This window comes from Terrapene carolina, unplaced genomic scaffold (assembly GCF_002925995.2).
Source record: "Terrapene carolina triunguis isolate 2854851 unplaced genomic scaffold, T_m_triunguis-2.0 Scaffold238, whole genome shotgun sequence".
NCBI lineage: Eukaryota > Metazoa > Chordata > Testudines > Emydidae > Terrapene > Terrapene triunguis.
The window spans coordinates 15,430,514-15,440,228 of NW_020664589.1; positions in this window are offsets into that span (position 1 = coordinate 15,430,514).

The following is a 9,715-nucleotide window of genomic DNA, read 5'->3' on the forward strand; positions in this document are numbered from 1 at the left end:
TGAATGACAATGAAGTTTCTAGAGAATTTCTACTTAATGCCCCCACCATTCCTTCTGAGGGGCCCAGCTTGTACCATCTTCCTGTCTTGTCACAGGACTGGCTTGTTACTCTGCTCCTCCTTTGTTGAGGGGCAGTGAGGCCTCCTGAAGTTAAAAGCTGTAATAGAAAAATAATAACGCACACCTTATTTGACCTTTTTGATATTCTGTAATTTGATGAGTGGCTTCCTGGTCCCATTCTCCCCATCAGAGGCCCAGCGCAACAAGAAACCGATCATAACATTAACTGCTTAAAAGGTTAAGGCAGTCGCTGGCTTTCTTCTGCCTCTCACAGGCTTTGCTGAACATTGCCAGTGCCCTGATGCTAAGGGTGAATAGGGCTTGGAACAAGAGAAAACTTCCACTCTTGTCAGAGTGATAGCAAAGAGACTCATTTGTATAGTGCTCGCATATATGTGCAGGAGGATTCCATTTCTGGGCTCAAACCTGTGTGTGTGTGTATGTGTATGTGTACAGTATAAATAATCACACACACACACATATTGTATATTTCATCTTGTGGTGTGAAAGCTTTGTTGATTCCCATTCCCAGTATGAGAGAGAGAATGTGATTGGTGGTCTGAAGCCTGCAGACCGTTCAGCTGAACACATAAGCGTTGAGGCTCTTTCAGTTCCTAATTCTGTGGGTTTCCCTCTTTTGTTTGCCTGCTCGCATCAGTGGGGGACAAGTAGAGTCAGATTTTAACGTGCTCATCACTCACAAGCTGAGCCAGATTTTTAACTCCTACTTAGGCACATAAATAAGAGCCAGATTTTCAAACTGTATCCAGCAGCTCCCGAGGTGACATTGTGGGCAGATTTTCAAAACAGCTCAGCCCTGAATGTGCTGAAATCTTTTGAAAATATCATGACTTATGTAGAAGCTGAGATCTCATGAAAATCTGTCCCTTTATGCTGCACCTTCACCTACTAAAATAGTGGGCCAGAAGAGGCAAAGGAGACCGATGAGCTAGTCAGAGCCAGCTCTCAACTGTGCTAATGAGTATGAGCCATCTGCATGGGGGGTTTTTTGTTTGTTTTGGTTTTGTTTTTAAGCTGGGTTACCTGAAACTGCTTTGGTATAAACATGGTTTCCTAAACAGTGTTGCTGGGGCCAAACCATTTTTTAAACACATAGTTTGGACCCATCTATGGTGGCCCACTAGACTGCACTAAAGGCTTGTGTTTACTGCAAAGTTAACTCAACTGTTGCCCCTGATTTGTGTCCTATCCACACAAGCACTGGGGAAAGATGTTGCATTTTTTGATCAGTTCTAGTGGCCTGAGTTACAACTTAGGGCTCCCAGGCCAGTACTTAGGCCACTTGACAATACTGCCACTCTCTAGTCACATAACCTGGCTGTGCTTAATTTTACCCACCTGCAAAATGATGGCTGTGACACGTGCCTGTTTCACAAGGGGGGAGGAGGGGGGCCGGGCTTCACTGAATGTTGGAAAAGTGTTTTATGAGAACGGGGTGGAAATTGCTGTGGCAAGGAAAATTATAAATACCCATGTTTCTAAACCCAAATCGGAGGGGAGGGGGGAGGAGTGTTGTCTAGTGGATAGAGCAAAAATTAGAAGATGGAAGAGCCCTTACCACAGACTGCCTACATGGCCTTGGGCAAGTAACTTAAATCTGTGCCTGACTCTCCCTGCCTCCAGTCTGCAAAATGGGGGTGATAATACCATCTCCCAGGGGCTGAGAGGTCTTTGCAAAGGAGCTGAGATCTTTTCACGGAAGGTGCTGTGGCGGTGTTCTGTTTGTACAATTGCCAAGCCCTTCTGAGTCAACAGCCTGAGTGTCAGGGGATGGGATTTCTAATAAGCAAGATCCTAAACCCCCCAGCATAGAAATTCTGCCAGTCTGAGCTCCAGGACTGCTAGAATTATGCATTTTTCATTGGTTCATCAGGGAGAAGTAGCTGTGCTTCTCTTTAATTGATGAATACAGCCAGAGAGTTTGTCAAGCCGAAGAGTGAATCACCATTTAAAGCACAGAGTTATTCCCAAGTGTTTGCACCAGGCTTCAGCTGGTGGGAGCAGAGGGAGGTTTTCCGGGTGAGGCGAAGGCTTAGTAGGCAGCTGCCAATGTATTCACTATGCATGAAAATCAGTTAAGGAGAGAGAGTTAAAGAAGATGACAGTCCAGGCAGTCGGCTTTAAAAAGCTGCTGGAGAAGGATTGGCAGAGTCCTACAATGTCACATCGAGAGAGAGCCAATTATTGGGAGTGAGGAATGCTGTCAGCTGCCCCTTCAGAAATGCAGTGATACCCAGAAGAGAGGAGGGGATCCAGCCTGCAGTCTGAATGCCAGGCTTCCCGGTATGTTAATCCAAAAGAGGCAAGGGCCATTTTTTGCGTGTTCAAAACTTTTCCAACAATAGGCACCATGATATGTCCTGAGCAGGGGCTGTACTTTGCCCTACACACTGGCTGGTGCACCTCACGCCTGACCATGAGCAGCTCCTGCTATCCCAGTCCTGAGCCGCTATCCCAGCTCTTGCAATGCGTCTCAATCCTGACCTGCTATATCCACTGCAGTTCCAGTGCCCTGCACACAGTCTGCCAATGTACCACCATCCTGACCTGCAGCGTCCCCCACTCTCCTGTACCATACAGTCCTCAGCTCTTCCAGGGAGAGGCTTTAACTTTTAAGGGCGAGAGTGTAGGTCTGATGGTTTCTCCTGGGCCCTGGTACTTGATCGTGACCAGATGCTGTGGGTTATAAAAGACCTTGGGTCTCCAGTTCTGGGCCTGTGGTGCTCTTCTATACCTGTGCTGTGGTCCAGGCTTGCTTTGGAGGTTATTACTATGTTGTGGTGTGTGTGGCTGGAGTGTGATTTTTCAAGCAGAATACTTACCTCCCAACCTGTGTCTACACTAGATTTTTTCCCCACCGTTCCTGCCAGAGGTGGAGCTGCATTGGTGGCAGAAACAGTAGGAACCTTGACAAAATAACTAGTGTGATCACAGCCCCATTAAACTATCTGCCTCAGGTATTTATAGAGCACTCTGTGATGAGAGGATCTGGAGCAATGCTGGCATGAAAGGGCCTGTGCTGAGCTTGCCCAGGAACAGAGAGTCCCTCTGAGTCCCAGTAAAGATAAGAGATGGCAGCATAGTAACAAGTGGAAAGGTGGTGAGAATTGCAGCCTGCTAGTTACGAAGCAGAAGCCCTTGTTGTGCAAGGTTTGCAATGAGCACATGGCATGAGTGTTAAATCCCCTACTGCTGATGGGCAGGGGCCTCTGTGTGTGTGATCCAAGGTGAAGGATAAGCTCCAAGTCTCTTGCACAGGTGACTTTGGAAGGTGAAACTAGAGAATCTTCTCAGTTTAATATCTGATACGTCCTCTATCTGAGGACTATATATTAGAATGACTTGTGACCTTCAGGTGTAGCTGGAAAGGGTGTCTCAGAGGGAAGAGACAAATCTACTCTCTGGCAAGCGTGAGACAGAGCGAGGAAGGCAGCAATGCAGATTCCTCCCAACTTGCCTCCATAAGAGGGAGGGAGAGAGGTACACTGGGGTGAGGTGGGGACAGAGAGCGCTGCGCCTGTGGCAGCGTTCAGGACTTGGGGAAAGGGTCCTCTGCAAGCCTTTCTGTCAGGAATACTGCTGGTGCAGGCCTGGGAACCTAGCCTGCTGGTGTGGAAACAGGGTGAGATGCACTCTGCACTGTGGAGCCCAATAACCTTTAAAGGAGGAAGTGGAAATATTGGTATTTAATAACTCTCTTCTCCTGTCCAAAGGGTGGGGGAGGAAGATGAAGGGTGGCTACTTATAAAGTACTGTTCTTTTGAGCTTTAAAAGGCAAATCATGGGGTGATCAAGAGCCACCCATAATTCTGCCCCCCAGAGAGTCCTGTTGGGAGCACAGCATGCCCAGCTGAAAGGACTCTGACTGGATGCTTTTGATGGTGTTTGAAAGGGATGGTGTCAGTGCACATCCAGGCATCCTGGAGGCACTCTGCGTGATGTGGTGAAAGCCCTGGTGTGTGTGAGGGGCACTGTGGAAGCCTGTGCTGAGCTCCTCTGAATTATGGATGAGCTTTCTGCTTCCAGCACAGACATGTACAGCACAAACTGTGCAGCTCCTAGGCACCGTTGTTGGTTATGATACTAAAATGTCTCTTTGAGAAACCACTGGCTGCTCTGTAGCCCGGCCTCATGTTCTTAATGTGTCTGAAGACTGCAGATGTTGCTCATGTCAGTGATTAGACAGCATGGAAAGAGGTGGCCAGTAATAGCTGTTTCAGTTGTAAAGTTCTGAGCCTGCAAAAGCTTCCAACCATTATCACTTCCAGTCTGAGCCCCCCTCTCTTCTCTCCCATCTAAATTGGGGTATTTCTCACTGGGCTCCTTTCCTTCTGAACAAGCTTCTGGACTTTCCTAACCTGGGTGTGCAGATTTCTAGCCTAGTTTGTGTTTTAAATGTGGTGTGGATTTTTTTCTCTTTGTTCAGATTAATAAAGCAGCCAGTCCATTGTCCTCATCACCCCCATGTAATATACTAAGAAAGAACCAATTCTAGCCCCTTGTTCATTGCAGGCAAGGTGAGAGATTAAATAATGTGTTTAAAATACCTAGAAGTAGCTGCTTTGACATGGGGTCCTGGATTAATTCTACTGTGCTTCCTTTGCAAGACAGATGCCTGTGAATTGTTTTTTGCTGAGTAGCTCTGGTTTTTTCACCTGCATATAGAACACGTGTTTTTGAGCAAGTGATGGTATAATAGCAAAGGAGCTGTGATCTGCCCTCCTCCCTACAGGTCAGCTAGAGAGAGCTGCAAGGTACAGATCCAATTTTAATCATGGGCAGCAGGGAAGGGCTGACTGATCTGTGTGCTTTCCATCTCCAAACACTGTGATCTGTAGGAACAATCTCTCTCTTTTAACAGGGGTGCAGTGCATCCCTCTGCATTCAGAAGCCAAGGTTTTTGTCAAGTTGAAATGAAATGCTCTTGAATAAGATCAGGCATTGGAGCTGGGGCTGGCAGGCTGAGCTCCTGGGGGTCTCTGCAGAAGCAGCGTTCTGCTGAGACACTGTCTGGAAATAGAATCCTCAAAGTACAGCTGGGATCAGAGCTTCCTGCAGCTGGCTTTATTTTCTGGGTTTTGAGGCCTTTCATCTAAGCCAGGCAGGAGGATTTTGGAGCAGTTATATTTATAAAGGCTGTAGGAGAAAGAACCCTCTCACACCACCCCCAGGCACAGGGATCCGGTCTCTCTCCTCACCTGGTAAGTTTATAATTATTCACGGCCCACCCCGAACCCCATCTTGGTGAGCAGGATCCCGTCACACCCCTTGGTTTAGACAGATGCAGGAAGTTGTGCGTCTTTCTCCATGATGTGGACCAGAATCTTTGCACCAACATAACTGACCTGGGATAATCCCACCCTTGTGGCTCCAGGTCCCCGCCGATGTGCTCCTTTTACACCCTCTATGAAAATTCAATAATTGCCCCCAGCCTGCAGTGTCACTACTGTAGGAGCATGTATTGGATCAGCGGTCCAGTTCAGTTCGGGATTGCCCCTCTACTCACCCCATATTTGCCCTCCTTCTGCAACATCTACCCTCCTCTCCAAGCAAAAGTCTAATTAATTAAACCTAAACATAGATGGATTCTTCCCTTTCTCTGAGTGGGGAATTGCTCCCCCCTGTATGCACACAGGGAGCTGAGCAAGCGGCACAGGCTCTGGGTTAGGAAGGAGGTAGGTGTCCTTTTCCCAAGAACTCTAAAGGGAATCCCCTCCAACAGCTTGCAAAGCTTCCTGTTCTCTGCCCAGTCCACCTGCTTCCTCTTTTCTCCGCCTGGGGTGTGGAGGAGCCTTCGATGTCATTGAAAGGGAAACCCAGGCTGCCTTTAAACAGTGTTATAAATAAACAGAGGTGTAAGGTGGCATGAAAGCTCATCCAATGCCCTGAAGGTGGCAGGAGCTTGAATTTCTTGCTGTTGCACACAGGGAGGATCTTGGTGACAAAGGGAAGGGGATGATTTACAGCTCAGCAAATGGGGAGGGGATGAACTCGCTCTCTCTAGCTGACTTGCTCATACTCAGGCCTGCAGCGAAGGACTAAAGTCAGCATTTCATACCCAGCAACTGATTGAGGGGTGAAGTGCTGCCTGTAGGGATCTCTACTAACCTTCTCACAGCATGGGTAAGCCCCCTCTTGGAGTTGCCTTGAATGGTGAGCATAGGCAGTGCCTGTATGAACAGTATTCTCCAGAAAAGGCAGAGTGTGCTGTAATGGGGTTGAAAAGCTTCCTTCAACCTGTTGGCTACTTAGGTGGATTACACCTGACAGGAGAGTTTGCTCTAAGGTGGGACAATTAAAAAGAAAATAGCTGTACAGGTTCCTATGCATTTATTGCGCCTCTTTGTGCTTCCTTGTCATTAATGATCTGGAGGATGGTGTGGACTGCACTCTCAGCAAGTTTGCAGATGACACTAAACTGGGAGGAGTGGTAGATACACTAGAGGGTAGGGATCGGATACAGAGGGACCTAGACAAATTAGAGGATTGGTCCAAAAGAAATCTGATGAGGTTCAACAAGGACAAGTGCAGAGTCCTGCACTTAGACGGAAGAATCCCATGCACCCCTACAGACTAGGGACCGAATGGCTAGGCAGCAGTTCTGCAGAAAAGGACCTAAGGGTTACAGTGGATGAGAAGCTGGATATGAGTCAGCAGTGTGTCCTTGTTGCCAAGAAGGCCAACGGCATTTTGGGCTGTATAAGATGGGGCATTGCCAGCAGAGTGAGGGACGTGATCATTCCCCTCTATTCGGCATTGGTGAGGCCTCATCTGGAGTAGTGTGTCCAGTTTTGGGCCCCACACTACAAGAAGGATGTGGAAAAATTGAAAGAGGCCAGTGGAGGGCAACAAAAATGATTAGGGGGCTGGAGCACATGACTTCTGAGGAGAGGCTGAGGGAACTGGGCTTGTTTAGTCTGCAGAAGAGAAGAGTGAGGGGGGATTTGATAGCAGCCTTCAACTACCTGAAAGGGGGAGGTTCCAAAGAGGATGGAGCTCGGCTGTTCTCAGTGGTGGCAGATGACAGAACAAGGAGCAATGGTCTCAAGTTGCAGTGGGGGAGGTTTAGGTTGGATATTAGGGAAAACTTTTTCACTAGGAGGGTGGTGAAGCACTGGAATGGGTTACCTAGGGAGGTGGTGGAATCTCCTTCCTTAGAGGTTTTTAAGGTCAGGCTTGACAAAGCCCTGGCTGGGATGATTTAGTTGGGAATTGGTCCTGCTTTGAGCAGGGGGTTGGACTAGATGACCTCCTGAGGTCCCTTCCAACCCTGATTTCCCCTTTGGCTTAGCAAATCTCTTAAACTAGACCAGAGGAAGGAATGGGCTGTTGTGTGCTGTATGGACGAGTGAACAGAGGCCTTTGTCTGTCCTTAGTGTCTGTGGGGACAGTAAGCCGCCCACTGGCTCGTTTGACATGTGCTGTATATGGGCCAGAGAGGAGCCCAGCCCTTGGTGAATCCGGCTACAAAGCTTTAGGGTCACCTTATTTGCTGTTGTACAGATCCCTCATTAATAAAGCACGAGGAGGCTGCAGGTCAGCTCTCTCTAGAGTCTCAGCCTGGCTTGTAGATGCGTTGCTCCCTTACTTGTGGAAACAAAGGGCTGGTTTATTGACTGAGGTGCGCACAGCTAACATATCGATTTCTCTGTAATCAAGTGCACACTTCTCCAAGGTGTTGGCATTGCAATGGGAGAAAGCTGGGCTCCCTGCTTTCCAGAGCAGATCGCATGCAGCCTTGATGCCTCAGCCTGAATCTTTTGGTTGTTTTAATAGCAGCTTCAATAAGCGATGTGGCCATAACAGTCACATGTCCAGTTGGGGGGGAGGGGTGAATGATAGGAGTGTCAGTTCTTTGTACAGCTCCTCACACATCTTTTGATTTCAAGGTTTGACCAGACATAGAAGTGTGGGTCAGGGCACTCAGGTACTGCAGGGAGCGGCAATGCAAGTGCCTGGAGAGGGAGAGAACAGGAGCCAGAGAAGGGACTGAGGGAGAACATTTTAATTTCTTTTCTATGGCTTCTGATGTTGCAAAGGGTCTATAAATGGCCGCTTCCTGTGCTCTAAGCCAGTGTTTCTCAACCTGTTTGTGCTTGTGACACCTCCCTCCCGCACGAGACTTGAAAAGGTAGGGGGCTGACAGCCTGAGCCCATGACCTTGATCTTGGACCCTCAGAGGGGTCACAGGACCCCAGGTTGAGAAACCCTGCTCTAAGCAAACTAGGGTACAGGCAGTCAGGTGCCATGTGACTGACCAGGTAGGATGACAGAGCAGGCTTTGACTGAAACAGCTTCCCCTATGGCAGATAAAACATCCATGGTAAGTTATTCTAACTCAGCAACACCTTTAAAAATGAAGAAGCCTGCAAATTCTCCCCACCCCACCTTTTTGCCCTTCTATGTTCTATCTTCTTAACCTTTCTGAACCCTGTAAAGTTCCTTTTAAAATAGGGGAATAAATGTGGACGGATGATTGTCAACTGGGCCTGTGTAGGAGCACATAGGGGAAATGTGATGTTCACTAGGATCTGCAGTGAGACCAGCTTCTTTTCCACACTGGTCACCAACCAGTTGTCTGGCTGTGATCTTTGCACATTGATTTAATACAAACACCCCCTTTGAAGTAGGAGAGCTTTCCTCTGCCACCATCAGTCCTATTACCTCTCCCACATACTGCAATTAATTCCTTTCTTCTTTGTCCACTTCCACCGTATGAGATGCTCGCTCTGCATCACTTTATTGGCTCCCCTGTAAATGAATAACTTCATTGACCCCCAGATGCTATCAACGCTGATACACAAAGGACTGTTAAAGTAGGGCCCTTGGCTAAAGCTCCTGCTCACAGATGTCAGCATCAAGGTGAAGCACAGAGAGGCTAATTTGTAGATACAGTAGTTAATAATCCTTTCAGAATGCTTCAGTTCAGCCACCACTGACCATGTGGAGCATCTTCACCCCCCTGCTCCTGTGAATTCCAGTCTTGCAAGGTTTGAGAATAAAACGTATTTCTGTGAAGTGGTCAGGTGCAATGCAGGCAGGCAGGCTGCTGTGGTGCCTTGAGAACTCTTGGAGCTTACAACTGCAGTTCCTTAACTGGCTCCCAGCTGAAATGGGGTGAACAGATAGCTTCATGGTTCCTGGAAGCCTGCTCTTATATTAAGTCAGCTGCTTATTCTCTCACTACATGAGGAACAGCATTTGGAATGGTAGGATCATTGCCCCAAGAAGGCACAGCCTACACTTTGGGGAATGGTTGCTTGCTTGTTTAGATTGTGGGGGAAACGTGCACACCCCTTGCTCTGGCATAGATTTCTTTACCCTATGGGAATTCTATCCCTGCCCAGTCAGGTATTCGTTATACAGGCTTTCCTAATATTTAATCTGAACTTTCCCTGCAGTCTTATTTCTAGAGGGACACAGTCCTTCCCACCAAGCCATTGTGAGGGACTGTGATAAATGTGAGACATGCTCTAGCAATAACTAGTTACTGTTAGGTATGTGCTCCTCCTGTACATTTACTCTGATAAAACCTAAACTTCCGTAGAGTTCTGTCCAGCTAGTGCTCTTTTCTCACTGATGAGCTAATTTATTTTGAGTGATCATAGCCAGTTCTTCATTAGTCTTATTTGCT